The 15,926-nt window shown below is 41.3% G+C and overlaps 1 long non-coding RNA gene across 1 annotated transcript; it reads right to left on the bottom strand.

Annotated features, from left to right (window-relative positions):
* Positions 1-3,093: 3,093 nt before the first annotated feature.
* LOC140706062 (uncharacterized) lies at positions 3,094-13,637 on the bottom strand. Its single transcript, XR_013543208.1, has 3 exons — positions 13,578-13,637; positions 12,272-12,314; positions 3,094-4,043 (listed from the first exon to the last, which is right to left on the bottom strand). It is a non-coding gene; the product is annotated as an uncharacterized LOC140706062 (long non-coding RNA).
* Positions 13,638-15,926: the final 2,289 nt, after the last annotated feature.

Here is a 15,926-nt window from a genome sequence, read left to right as displayed (position 1 = left end):
GAGTTCTGCAAAACTCACATGCTTGCATTTGGATGACAACAGTGGTCCAACAACATATTATGCCACTTTAATGGTCTAAGAAAGGTACTATCCAACCTTATTTTGTAAGTTTCTACATGGAACACGCAGTTGTATTTCAGAATATCAGCAATGAATGATGTTAGATGCTTAACCATAGCATGCATTGAGTTCCCCAAAGATTCAAATTTTAAGAATTCAGCCCTACAACAGTGAAGTCAGAGTAACATTGCTGTATGCTTCAACTGTCAGAGGTGCAGCCTCCCACTGCTGTTCTGTAGACCTTGAAAACAATAGTGCTTTGTTTTAGACCCTTTTCGATAGACTTGAGATGCATTCTTTCATCTTTATTTTCTGCTTCAAAGGTTACATTTCAATCTTGCATAATGTTCATTACTAGAAAAACACACATGCATTAAATAGTTTGCTCTACGGTTGAAATTGTGTTCTACGGTTGATTTAGCATGATGGTTATTTTCAAGGAATAAGTGGTTGTAATTAATTGTATATCCTTTACTGCCATGGGCTTACTTGCTCTCCTAAATCCACCGGGGCTAATTTGAAGCCACACAATCCACTGTCACATTCCAAAGCATAAATGTTCTTTGTTGGGAGGGGAAAAGATTGCTGACTTTCATTAATGTCCTTTACATGATTTTGACATCCCTTTCTGTTTCTTTGACACTCCTATCACAACTACAATGAGACAAACCCAACTTTAGTCCCAATTTGTATTGACAAAGTTAAATGTATGGGGCTTGTCAATCAACTGGGAGTCTTTCTTTAATTTCAGTGGGTCTATTCTACTTGCAACTAATATTGGATTTAGCTCAATTACTTTGAAGTCCCATTGATTTCAATGAAACCTACTCCCTATCAAGGTTCAGAACCAATAACTTTCTTCAGTTCTGTGGTAACAGTAGATTCATTATTACATCTGAAATGGATTGTACATTGCTGACACCTGCCCACCCTTATTTTTATTACTATGTTGAAAATGAACCAATGAAGGTCAGGATTTTTACTCAGCCATGAAACCAACTTGATCAACTTTGAATTGCTCAGCTCAACCTGCCTGTAATTTTATACACACACACACACAATTTCCTGTATCTTGAGCTTCTAAGAGGAATGAATGGCAGGATTCAAATTTGATAAATATAATTTCAAGGGACAGCACTGGATATATATGAATTAGTGAACATTCATAAGACCACACCTGAACATGCTGGCCTGTTATCTAATGGTAATGGACTAAAACATATTTGCTGGAGAACCTTTGAGATTGGTTTACAGCACATCATTTAGCAGTGCTGCATCCAAAGTCAGAATAGCCATGACAATCTCCAATAGGAGAATGACAATAACCAAAAAAGGAAGTAGATCAGCTATTGTATTTGATTCCACAAGGATCGTATCAGTACAACTGTGTGCTTTTCTCTTTCTTTCCATCTCAAGTATCAAGTAAAGACTTTTCCTCTTCTTTTATCTCTGGTTAGTAATTTGAGGCTTTCAAAACTTTGGGCCAACATCATCTTGAGGATCTGTAGAGCACAATGTTCTTCTAGTGTAGTAAGATGGTATCATGCTGTTTGTGTAGGCAATACCATACTATAAGTAGAGGATGTTTTTTCTTCAGAGATCACTTCTTGCACAAGTGACATAATCCCACACTACTATGATGATGCGACTTTCTACTCTGTAGAAACTCACAGAGATCTTGGCTTTGGTTTCTACACTTTCAGGGACTGAAAATAATGGAACATTAACTGAAAATAACTTTAATCCCTTTGTTTATAATGGAATTGAGTTACTAAGCATTACAGTTGGATTTGCATCTAAAGCTTTTATTGTACACATGGACATTTTAAATGTCAGGAATCACATTCAGCTGAATGTGCTGTCAATTTATAGAAACAAAACACATATATTGCATTTACTTTGCGCAGTACAGACCTGACTCGGACATAGTTGAAGGAGAAACAGGAGATTTGTTAAAATAAATCTGCTTTTTCCTGATTGCTTTATCAAATTTAATTTTATTAGTTTGAATCTTGTGGGAAGAGTCTATTTTAATAATGCATAAAAGAACTGTCTAGTGGTTGACTCTTGGCATTTGTTTGATATTTAATGTAATCTGCAATTACTCTTGTAGTTTCAGTGTTGGCTAGCATGTTAAGGTCATTGGCAAGCTATACTATATAATACTTGGTGTACAAGAACATCCTTATTTTGATTGATGGCTAAGCTCTTTAGAAGTATTTTAATTTTGTCCTTGAAACATGTCCTAAGAAATGCTATCAACATGTATCCTACCAAGCACTGTGCTAAAGTTGGAAATCTAGGGATAAGTTAAGAGCTATACTAACAGTAGTACATGTCCTTTAAAACCAAACGCAAGCATATGGATCTGCTACTGATAACTGGAGACACTGTCCAGAATCTACTGGAGATTTACACATATGTAAGAGAAATTGCGTTAAGCCATAGTTGTGAATAGCTGCTAATTAATGAGATGCCAATTGTGCTCCTGGCTATGTACCTTTCACACATGATGTTGATGAACCACCTAACAAAACTGCAATTTGCTGCCATAGCTTACAGCACTTAACTTATGCACATGTAAATCACCAAAAGAATTCTGGCCACTATTTTGGGTTTAGCTGCCATTTTCCAAAACTTTCAAAGAAAAGAAAACACATACTTTTGATATTGATGAATCAGTTGTTTTGATTATCTTATTTACAATGAAACCAGTGTCACTTAGAAACAATCTCCCAATGATGAGACAAACAGGAAAGAAGGCCAAGTAGGAACTTAAGAAAACCACCCTACTTTTTTTCAGAGAGACAACAAGTCTTATCATGGAAGCTCCAAAAAGTTGATGTCACTCAGATCTATGCAAAACTAGGAGTCACTCCCACTGAGTTTCCAAGTAAACAGGCATAAGATTGGCCTGCTGGTAAGACATTTGACCCATCCGTTAAAACAGTCTTGTCCACTCCAACCAATTGTAAATGCCACTGCAGTAAAGCACAGTAAATGCTACTGTAGCATTTAGAAGACTTCAAAATGTTTTTTTTTAAACACCTTAGAAGCACATTTATTTTTGTTTCATAAGTTGTTATTAAACAAACATATTTACTCATCAAGATACAATCCCAGGCCTCTCCTCAGAATGCTTAAGCTTCAGTTTTTAAAGTAAATGTTTCAGGTCAATTACTAGTATAGATAAGCATAGGCTATAATATTCTGCCCAACTGCTTAGAAAGACATAAACATCCTTCTGCCAATAACATATTGGAAGTGAGCATAAAGGCACTTGAATAATTGACAAGCCCTGCAACAGAGGTGGGGAGCTTGTGGCCTTCCAAATGCTGCTGGACTATAATTCCCATTGTTCCTGACCACTGACTATGCTGGCTGCTGGATGTTATAATCCCACAACAGCCAGCAGGCCAAAGATACTAGATTTTCTTAAGTTATAAAATCAACATGTATATTATTTCTTTATTTAATTAATTTATATAGCACCCCATTAGTACAAAGCACTATTCTGGGCAGTTTACAAAACAGTAATATAAAATACAATGGTGCCCCGCTAGACGCTTACCCTGCATGACATCAAAATCGCTTAACGATGACTTTTGCAATCGCTATTACGATCGCAAAACGATGGTTCCAATGGGGGAAATCCGCATTACGTTGATCAGGAGCCTGCTTCGCAAACCGTTTGTTCGCTATACAACGATTTTTCTGGTTCCACAAAATGGCTTCCCTTCGCAAAATGGCTTCCCTCCCTTTACAAAATGGCTGCTTTCTGGATCCCTGCTTCACATTACAGTGATTTTTAACAGCTGACTGGTGGTTCTCTGTGGGCAATCTTCGCTGGACGATGAGGTATTGCCACATTGGAACGCACTGACCAGTTTTCAATGCATTCCAATGGGTTTTTTTCTGCTTGACGACGATTTTGCTTAATAGCGATTTTCCTGGAACAGATTATCATCGTCTAGTGGGGCACACTGTAAACCATAAGCAAACGGCAATGAAAATCATAAAAATCAAACAGAAATATTAACTTATTTTTAATGAAATACTTCATAAACACTAGACTACCTACAGTTTTGTTTCCAGCAATTCTTAATTAATGGTGCCTTTATCCATTGCCACCCTCACATTTCTAACTGTGAACCTGGGCTTGTAAATAGAAAGGTTACTTACCTGTAACTTTGGTTCTTTGAGTGGTCCTCTGTGAATTCACACTAATGGGTTCAGTCTGCGCATGTGCAGAGGCCTTGGAATATTCTGGAGCTAAAAATCGCTAGGACTGCCCCCCTGGAGCCCACGTGGTCTGCTCCTCCTACTGGTTCCCTCAGTTCCCAATATCTGCTGCTGCTGAAAAGGAGAGACAGACGTGATGGACAGAGGGGAGGACGGGCGGGAAGTGTGAATTCACAGAGGACCACTCGAAGAACCAAAGTTACAGGTAAGTAACTTCTCTTTCTTCTTCGTGGCCTCTGTGAATGCACACTAATGGGTGATTAGCAAGCTTACCTTCACATGGTGGAGGGACGTCACGGCAGCACAGAAGATAACACAGCACGTCCAAAACGAGCATCCTCTTTAGCACGGACATCAAATCAGTAATGGGATGCAAACGTAGATGGCATGGACCATGTGGCAGCCCTGCAAATGTCTTGAACAGGAACACCTCTCAGAAATGCTGTGGAGGTAGCCACCGCTCTGGTAAATTGTGCCTTAATAGGACCCAGGAGGGGCTTGCAGGGGAGATCATAAGTAAGGTGAATAGTTTGAACAAGCCACTTTGAGATGGTTTGAGTAGAGACTTGATGCCCCCTACGAGGCGAGTGAGGTGAGATAAACAGCCATTTGGACTTCCAGAATGGGGAAGTCCTCTGGACGTAGTAGGATAGCGCCCGACGGACATCTAACAGGTGTAAATATTTCTCAGCAGGAGTGGTTGGTTGAGGAAAAAAGGTAGGTAAAATAATAGGTTGGCTAACATGAAAACCAGAACAAACCTTAGGGAGGAATGAAACATCAGGATAAAGGGTCACTTTGTCCCAGTGAAACTGGAGAAAAGGTGGGTCAACTCGCAGGGCCACAAGTTCTGAGGCCCTCCTTGCTGAAGAAATCATGAGGATGGCACCTTATATGTGAGGAGATGCTCAGACGCTGTGACTAACGGCTCAAAGGACGGACGCATCAAGCGGTTTAGGACAGTATGGAGTGACCACTGAGGAGTACATAGCACCCAAGGTGGGCTGAGGTGTGCCACACCACAAAGAAACCTTTTAACTTTAGGGTGGCGTAAAAGAAGGGCAGCATCCACATCAGGCAGTTGGTGAGCTGCTATCGCAGACAAATACACCTCGAGTGTAGGCAGAGCAAGCTGATTGTCGAAGAGATAAGAAAGGAAACAGAGGACAGCATCCATAGAAGTCGGAGACAGTGGTAGATCATGTAGAATTACAAATTTCTAGCCATTTGTTTTTGTATAAATTCGAAGGCTTCCAACAGTGAGAGAGGATAGTATTCACTGAGGTACTATTCTCCAAGCGGTTAAGTGTAGGGACCTTATGTCAGGGTGATAGGTGTTCCCGCCATGCTGTACGAGAAGGTGTGGAAGATACGGAAGCTTCAAAGAGTCCACCGACATGCCCTTCAGCATTGTGAACCAAGGCTGGCATGGCCAACAAGGAGCACATTCGCATTGTCATGATGTATCTTGACAACAGTCCTTAGAATAAGAGGTATGGGGGGAAACATATACAGTAGGAATTTGTTCCATGGTATCATGAGGGCGTCGCCCCTTGACCCGACTCTGACTCCAACTCTGGAGAAAAATGTCACACACTTCGTGTTGTCCTGTGTGGCAAATGCATCTATCTCCGGATACCCCCGTCTCTTGCAAATGTGGAGAAAGATGTCCTGATTAAGGACCCACTTGTGCATTTGGGCTGTCGTCCTGCTGAGACGGTCCACCCAGGCATTGCCTTGCGTGGAAATATGAATTGCTAACGGAAAAATGTGGTGGTCCAGACACCACTCTCAGAATTGAACTGCAAGGTATAGGAGGGGAGGAGAATGGGAACCACTGTTTATATAGAACATTGCTGTTGTATTGTCTGTAACTATTTGAACCGCCGTGCCTGCTGATTGGAAGAAACGCACGACAGGCTTTGAAAATTGCCAGAAGTTCCAGGCTGTTGATGTGGAGCCGGTGTTCCGACAGTGACCAAGGAGCATGGACTTGAAGATGACTGCAATGGGCTCCCCAACCGATGGGGCTGGCATCAGTAGTGATTCGTGAGGTAAGGAGAACTGGGGTAAAGGGGTGACCCATGAAGAGATTGCATGGGTTGACCCACCAGAGCAGCTGTTGTGCTAGCTCAGAAGAAACTTGGAGGCGCATGCTGGGTGGATCCACCAGTGGATCGAAAAGGGAAAGATACCAGGCCTGAAGGGACCTCATCTTCAGCCGTGTGTATTGTATTACGGACATGGTGGATGCCATGAGACCCAGGAGTTTCTGTGTTTGATGGGCTGTGACGAAGCTGTGGTGTGAAACGTTGGATTAAGGCCCAAATCTTGACTGCACATTCCTGAGGGAGGAACGCCCTTGCCTTCTTTGCATCCAAAATGGCGCCTATGTAGTCTGCTGCTTGTGATGGAATCAACATTGATTTCTTATAGTTGACCTGTCAGCAAGGGCAGTGTGGTGCTGGTGTGACGCATTGTTTGTTCTCTTGAGTGAGCCACGAGAAGCCAATTGTCTATGTATGGGTAAACAGTGATGCCCTTTGTGCAAAGGAAAGCTGCCACTGGTGCCATACACTTTGTGAAGACCCGGGGGGCTGTAGAAAGTCCAAACAGCAAGGCGTTGAACTCGAAGGAGGTTCCTCCAAGGGAGAAGCAAAGATATTTGCGATAATCATGTCTGATAGAAATGTGAAAATATGTGTCGCTTAAGTCGACCATTGAGAACCAGTCTCTGCAATGGAGTAGCGGAAGAATGCGCTCCAAGGTGATCATACAGAAGCGTCGGTAAGTAATGAAGAGATTTAGATCCCTTAGGTCTAAAATGGGGCGAAAGGAATCATCCTTTTTTGGAACCAAAAAGTATCTGGAAAAGAAACCTGGATCGGTGGGGTCCAGAAAGGCAAGTGATATGGTTGATTTTTCTAACAGAAGCTTTATTTTTCTTCTGAGGGCGACAGAAGGAGGCGTGCAAATGACTCTTGGTGGAGGAATGTCTATTAATTCAATGGCGTAACCTTGAGCAATGATGGTAAGTACCCAGGTATCGGAAGTGATGTTGATCCAGTTGCGCAGAAATGGTGCTAAGTGGGTTGGAGGAGAGAGAGGGGGTGCAGTCAAAGGCTCTGCTTGGGCTTCCTCTAGGGTTGGCAAGGGCAGTGATGCTGGTCTTGGGGACGAGATGGGTATGAAGGCGGTTGTTGAGAATAGTATCTTTGCTTCTCTGAGTATGGTTTGTAAGGTTGGTAGGAGGACGCTTCCACGGAAAATGTTTGTGTTAGGGTTGATTAGAATAATAATGGACAGTCTTCTTTACCTTCTGCAGGGTTCCAAGAATATCATCTGTCTTGGAATCAAAAAGACCTGTACCATCGAAAGGCAAACCTTCTATCATCATTGATACTGGCTGACCATATGTGACGTCTGATGACCACTCCTGTCAATAAAGTCTTAGAAGCTGCTTCAATAATGTGTCTGGTTGTGACCCTTTCTTGTCTCACGAGCGCCACGGCTTCTTGGTGAAGAGAGAGTCCCCGGGGTTTAAGTTCTGCTGGAGCTGCTAGCAGGGATGGAAGGGTGTGATTCTACAAGTGTTTATGGTACGCACCCACTGCAGCGATGTAGTTAGCCGCCTGCAGGGTAAATTATGCCAGGGAATATGCTCTACGTCTGAGGATGTCGCGCTTTCTACCTTCTTTGCTGTTGGGTGTAGTGTTTGATCTTGAACGAGATCAAGCATGTGTCACATCCACAACGACTTAGGAGGAGGGTGTTTGGCAAGAAAATATGTCTCAGTACCGTGAATCTTGTATAAGTTCTCAACACAGCAGGACATTTGGGGTACAGAGGAAGGTTTAGTCCATACCCGTTTAAGCAAACGGAACAAGGAAGGGATGAAGGCGATGTGGGGAAGAGGGGCCTGATCCTCATCAATATCCTCATAGACTTTATCCATCTCCACCTGGGGTGGTTGTTGAATGGATAAGTCCAGCGCCTTGGCTATCCGTTGGATCAGATTAGAGTATGAAACAAAATCTGCAGCTGGTGAAGTCAGGTGTGCATCCCCAATATCACAGTCGGGGTGTTGATGTTAGGAGGGGACTCCCGAGGTATGGAAGAATCTGAAGAGTCTGATTCGTATGAGTCCAGCCAAGAGGATTCCGAGGTATCTGAAGAGAAATATTGTCTGTGGCGCTTCAAGGAACATCAAGGACAGCCAAAGGCTTTTTCTTCCTGTGCTTGGTAATGATCGCGGTACCAGAAGCATCCGAATTGTGTGCGGAATCCGACACGTCTGAAGGAGATCGATGCCAGCAGCGTCTGGTAGGCTTCTTGAGTGTGGTGGGTAAAGCCTAGGTCTTCTTGTGCTTAGTACCAAGATCAGTACCAGCGGTACCAGTGGTGCTGGCATTGTGAGGGGCTTGTGTCATCGCAGGTGTGCGGTCAGGCTATGGTTTCGTCGGCTTCTTGACAGCCAACGGTATCGAGTGCGCCTCCCTCTTGCACTTGGATGGTACCAAGGAATCTTGATCGTGCCAGGTCTTCTTGTGGCCCACGGTACCAGAAGACCGTGCTGGGGTGGATGATGTGTCCTCGTCAGAGGAGTCGGTATCATGAGAGGACCATGTCGACAAAGAAGGACTTGAGGAGTCGAACCCGTATAACATGCAGGAGTCATACCACTGTTCCATTTCTTTGCACCAGCGTTGGAAATGCTTGCGTTGATATGGTATGGGCGACCAATCATAAGGTGGTTCACAACTCCTCTTGTGTTTGGGCCAATGTTTTCAGACCCTAGATTTTTTGGAGACCTTCAGCCTCCAGTGCTTCGAAGGCTGGGAATCTCTGGAGACCTGTACCACATGCTGCAATTTGTCCTTTTTCTTTACCGTAACAAGGTCTGGTGGGCATGGTGACTCCGAGCCCGGCTCTGAACAAAGATCAGGCAGCGAGCCAGGGCTCAATGGTACGGAGGACTCTCGAGATGGTACTTCAGCGACCGTATCAGCCATGTGGGTCTGGACTGAAAGCAGAGGGGAAGAAGGCTCTCGACGAACCAGAAGAATCTGTTGACGGGTTCAAGATGGGTCGGAGAAGAGAGAGAAGACTGTTGTGGAGTTGATTGTTGAGTAGGCGATGAAATGGGCTTCTTAGATTTAGAAGAAGCAGTCTTAGATTTCGGTTTGGCGGTTGATCCTGAATGCGAGTTGGATTTAGACTTAGAAGTCTTGGATTTGGGAGACTGAATAGGAGTCGCCATGGGAGATGCAGTGGACTTGGGCAAAGAAGGAGTGTCCATCTCTGGAGGTTCAAGTGACTTCTCCCAAAGCAAGGCATGCAAACATTGTTCTCTTAACTTTAAAGCCTGTTTGGTAAAGCTTCGGCAATGGGCACAGGATTGGGGGAGATGAGTTTCACCCAAGCAAAATTGGCAGAGCTGGCGACCGTCCGTAGTAGGGATTTTTTTACGGCAGGAGACACAGCTCTTGAAAGAAATTTTAAGGGCCATAAAACGCAGGAAGAGGGAAATCTGGGGCGGGGGGAGAAAACAACTAAATAGTACTTCTACTAATTTTTTTAAAACAAAGGGAGAAATACAAACAGTGGGCAATCAATTCAATGAAGAACATCACAAAGGTATTCCAGTTCCCATGCAACAGAGCTCCAGACAAAGAGACCTACCGCTACAGTGGAAAAAATGGAACTGAGGGAACCACTAGGACAGGCACACCACGTGTGCTCTGGGGGGGCAGTCCTAGCAGTTTTTAGCTCCAGAATATTCCGAGGCCTCTATGCATGCAGACTGAACCCATTAGTGTGAATTCAGAGGCCACAAAGAACCATTATTAATGTTTTCCCCACAAAACATAACTTTATATAGTGATATTAGAGAAGTACTGCCCCTTGGATCACTGAATCCAGATCTCTTAATTGCAAGCCAGAAAGTCCTAGGAGCACACTCTAGCTCAGCGATGGCATACCTATGGCACGCGTGCCACAGCTCGCATGCAGAGCCCTTTGTGGTCACATGAGCCATGAGTCACTGGAGTGCTACCCCGGCAGCCAAATCTTAGGCTCCTGCAGCCTCAGTGCTAGCGCCCCAACAGGTGGAAGGCCAGGATCTAGAGCAGCTGGCACTGGCGGGCCAGCTGAGCTATAGGTAGTGGTAGGGTTGGGCATGGCTGGAGGCAGATCCAGAGTGGGGTCTAGAGGCACCTCTGTGCCCAGGATTCCCGCTTCCGCTGCCACTCACTGGGTTGTATTTTTTTTTTTTTTTTGGCAGTTTGGGCATTCAGGCTCAAAAAGGTTTGCCATCACTGCTCTAGCTTCCAGCTATGTTCAAAGGGAGGCAAAGATCCAATTCAGTGTGCATATGCAGCCGCGATGGTCATCAACAAAGCACTCAGCCCAGGGAGCATAAAACTTTATTACAACAGCTATGGGACAGCTGGTCTAATTCGAAGCATATTCATAAGTACTGAGTATAACCTACAAAGTTCTACATGAATTGGACAGTGACTTTCAAAGACCAGGGTCTCCCACATAACACAGCCTCCCAAGATCCTTAAGACAATATCCTCCTTCATCTCATTACTATTTAAGTTCAACATCACATGAAGAGGGCCTTCTCAGCGACTATTCCTTTATTTGGAATCACCTGCAAAGAAAAGCTAAACTAGCTTTGCCTTTATTGTCCTTCTGCCAGGTTTTTATTTATTTAGGCATATGACTTTTAAGCTGCTTGCGGGACTTGGTGTTAACTAATAGAACCTCCTTACTTATTTTTATCTGATGCGGCTTTAACAACACTTTTTTGTTTTAATTATCCTTCTGTGTTTCATATTATGCTAGAGTGTGGGCCACTTTCAGTGCCAATTGTAGTGGAAAGACAGGCTACACAATCAATTTTTAAAAGCAATCAAACTTTAATGGATGAAAGTGAGGAATGTGAGAAAGGGAAAAAATGGATCACCTAGTTTCATGTCACAGCCAAAACGTTCACAGCACATGAAGGTGACTGCTGCTCAATGGAACCAGTTCTCACTTCTACCAAACATACAGTGGCCAATCCTGGAGACAGAGATTATATACATGGATGTGGTATCTTGGGGTTCATCCTTTTCCTTCTAAGCTTCTGCATGTCCACGAAAGGAAAAGGGGAAATGACTGTACATTTCAAAAAAGTTACAACTCTCTCACATTTCTAAAATAAAGGGCATCATCTGTTGAAAGACCAACTACACTTTTATATTCAGTTGAGTATTTTTAAACACATCTATACATGGGGTACTTAAGGAGGACATCTGTGTTTAAACTGTATATGTAAGTTAAGAATTCATTACAATAGCAATTGATTAATCTTGGACATTAGCTGAATCCCAGATTTGATGTAAGGCCAAAAAAATGGAAACTAAATATATTCCTGGTGACCTGTATTGAAAAGGCACCAAGTGTTTACACAATGCTCTGTTTAATGTCTAACAGTCATGTGTATAGGATCCAACAGGGTTCTGTCCTTGAAGGAGCCTTCTGACGGTCTTTGCTAAAAACTGTGTTCTGTTCCGCTTGTCAGCTGTATTGCATCGTTTTTCATAACTGTGACAACTCCAAGAACTAGCGCATCAAAATGATGACACAATATCTCATTAACAGGATCAAGATCAGATATGCCTAAGACTGAAGGACTGCCTCTTTATTACAAAGAAAATACTGTATACTAAAATCAAGGTAATAACAGAAGGGGAAAAAAACCCTCTTCCGGTCAACCTCGTACAGAAGATCACCCTCCTCAAATCTCACTTATCTGTCAAGATTCTTGTTGTAATCCTAGATAATTTCTTGGAATGGGATCTGAAAGCTACACCAGAACTAAACAGCCAAGGAAAAAAAGATTCATGAAAAATACATCAACAGCCATTTCCTGGCATGTTAAAGAACACATCAAAAGATTAGAAACAATTTGTCTCACTTTTCAAACACCATCTTGTAAACATGCAGGTAAAGACATCTACCTGAGGGAATTAGAAGGTAAGAGAGAGAAAAGAACAAGCTTAGCAGAGTTCAAGTTGTCTGTTCCTTTCATTGCCACGCTGTTTGTTCAAAGCTGGTCATTAAAAGCATAGAATGAACCTGCAACTTGACTGTAGTCCAACAGCATGAGATAAGAACTTTGGCTTCTACTGAAGCAAAGCTATCTTTAGCTACAACAAGAAGTTTTATAACCCATGGAACACAAATAATGTCAAAGAAGAGTGTATTGTTTTGAAATCTTAAGTGACTCACACCATTTCCTGTGGTGAAAAATCTGCACCTTATATCTGTACTGCAAGGACATATACTTTAAATTAAATAAATAAATAATCTGTGTATTGTTTTGAAATCTTAAGTGACTCACACCATTTCCTGTGGTGAAAAATCTGCATCTTATATCTGTACTGCAAGGACATATACTTTAAATTAAATAAATAAATAATCTATCAGGATGCAATTAGCTGACTCTTAGCTACCTTTTTAACTACTTCCTGGCCATACAAGGCTTATCGGAATCATGCTTGCAAGGGGATTTTGTCTATTTGTACAAGCAAACAAGCAAAAATAATATCTTTTAAAATGCAGATACTGAAAATGCTTATTAAAATATATAGAACAAACATTCAGAAGCTCACTCATTTTAAGCTGTGAAATTACTGTTTTTTGTTTGTGGCTAGGAATGGTCTTACTTGATGTTAGCAGAGCTTCAATGCCTATATTCTGTCAGTCTCCTATCCTAGTCTCCATTCAATCCATTACAATTGTCTGGCAATTTTAAAAAACCTCCAAAGACCTTATGTGCCATCAAGTAACTTCTGATGTACTCTGACTACAGAGTTAAAGATTTCCCAAATACTGTATCCTATCATTAACAGTTCTGCTCAGAATTTGCAAACTAGCATCTCATGTTAAGTTCTTCTCTCTTCCTACTGTGCCCATTTCCTAGGAACATTGTCTTTTCCAGTAAGTTCTGCTCAGTTCTTGCAAATGAATAATTATGGATACCTTTGTTGAGTCAACTCATCTCATATTAGGTTTTCCTCTTTTTTTCCTAATGCCTCCCCTCCACTTTTCCAGAAATCTTGTCTTTTCTAGTCAGTTCTGTACAGTGGTGCCTTGCTTAACAACATTAATTCGTTCCAGCGAAATCGCTGTAGAGCGAAAATGTCGTAAAGCAAAATAAAAAAGCCCACTGAAATGCATTGACAACCATTCAGTGTGTTCCAATGGGCTGAAAAACTCACCGTCCAGCGAAGATCCTCCATAGGGGCGGCCATTTTCGGTGCCTGTAGAGCAAGGAATCTGTCCAAAAACACAGCGGGGAGCAATTTTGAGCACTCGGTGGCCATTTTGAAAACCCGACAATCAGCTGTTTTGATTGTCGTAATGCGAAGAATCGGTTCCCGAAGCAGGGAACCGATCTTCGCAAAGTGAAAAAAAACCATTTAAAACATCATTAACATAATCGTGAAGCGGATTCGACGTTATATGGTGTAATCATTAAGCAGGGCATAACTGTATTTTTATTTATTATTATTATTATTATTATTATTATTATTATTATTATTATTATTATTATTATTATTATTATTTATTTATTTATTTATTTATTTATATATATATATATATATATATATATATATATATATATATATATATATATATATATATATATATATATATATATATATATATATATATATATATATATATATATATATATATATACTGCAATGCACTATTATGGGCCTTTTACAACATAAAAGCAAACATATATAACAGTAAACTTATAAACAATCAATAAAAACAGGCAAAGAAATTAGAACAAGTGACATCGAAAAACATGTGACAGCACAATAGGCATGAATTCAAGCAGTGTCATTGTGGAAGGCCTCCCTGAAAAGCAGTGTTTCAAACTTCTTTCTAAATGATAGGGAGGAGGCTAGGTGTAGCTCCACCAGGAGCTTGTTCCACAGAGTCAGTGACACCACAAAGAAGACCCAACCTCTGTAGATGACTGCTGGGCCTCTTTCAGAGTGGCTACCTGGAACAGCATAGGCTAGGAGGATCTGGTGGATCAGGCAGATGACATGGGGAAAGGTAGGATAGCTTCAATTTCAATTTTGCTCTAGTGAGAGTTCAGACTTGACTTTAGTGAGCACCCACTTATTTGTCTTTCTGATGACTTGTAATATCTCTGTAAAGCTCACCTCCAATGACAACCACTAAAATCCATGACAAGGGCAAGAGAACAGCTGTTTAATGTCAGGGCCATCCTTATAAAAAAAGAAGAAAAGTGGAGATGTAGTATACATTTTGCACCAGTCTACCTTAACCATCACACCCCAACCCTGTAGGATGTCCACCACCCTTGTAAACAAGGTGCCCGAGTCTAACAGCTTGCAGATCTCAAAGAACTGACTGCTTAGATGCAGAACTGAATTCATAACTAACAATATCAGGTCACCAGTGCATTGTAAAAATCTGACTTTATCAGTCAATGACATGCTTACAAGATCTGGAAACTAAGCATGGAACACACCTGACAAAATTCTGAACTGAAAAATGTAAGCAACTCCTCAAAATTAGGTTTGCTTCCCTCTAGGGAAAGCAATCCTTCAATGTTACACATTTATGCTTCACCCATACAAAACATATACTGTACTCTGAACGGAGTGTTTCCCATGCAGTTTCCTTCCTAAAACCAGTCAAACACTGGCATACCAATCCAGTTCTTCAATGACACATTTTCCACAATCACATTACATTTCAAGTTTATGTGGAAGGGAATTAAGTAATACAACTTTGGTGCTTTGCCCCATTACAACAAAAAAAGTTTAAGAACATGCTACTATACACAGCCTTAAACCAGTATATCACCTTTATATTTACTTGAAATGTATATGTTAAAAATAAATATCCACTATCCCTGCTCTGATAAATGGCTGCATAGTAAATTCCTGAAACATTAATCTATCCCCATAGAAGTGCAAGTTTTAAAGAGTGCAAAAACATTTACAAACTCTTGTAATCTGTACCTGTAACTATAATTATAAACTACAAATTAAAGAAATAATAATCTTAATAGAATTGTAAAACATTTCTAAGGATTAAATTTCACACTACAAATATTTATTGCAGTGAATATTAATTTTCTTTCATACTCTTATGAGATCTAGACTGTATTTCTATTTCTTCTGAACATACTTTACCATCCGCAGTTGGGTAAAAAAAATACACCATTTTAACATAACATGTGCATTTATTACATTCTCTTTAAACATCATTCTTCTATCATCATTTCATTAATAAAGGATGTTGCCTTTTACAGCACCAATCCACTGGGCCATGTAATGAAGTACTGATTACACAGACTTAAAAAAATAATCCAGGGCCTCAAAAAAGGACATTTCTGACCTTGGTACCAAACATATTCTATCTATATTTACCAGAGGCTTAATGGGCTATTTTGCATGCAATGCGTAACTCCAGGCTAAAGTCCTCCTGCTCAGGGAATGCTATCTGGCACTGACACCATGTTCCATCACATGCAAACCATTAACTTTACAGTTCCTTCATTTGTTACACCCATT

The sequence above is a fragment of the Pogona vitticeps genome, chromosome 3 (genome assembly GCF_051106095.1).
Source record: "Pogona vitticeps strain Pit_001003342236 chromosome 3, PviZW2.1, whole genome shotgun sequence".
NCBI classification, from domain to species: Eukaryota; Metazoa; Chordata; class Lepidosauria; order Squamata; family Agamidae; genus Pogona; species Pogona vitticeps.
This window is presented reverse-complemented; position numbering and strand designations above follow the sequence as displayed.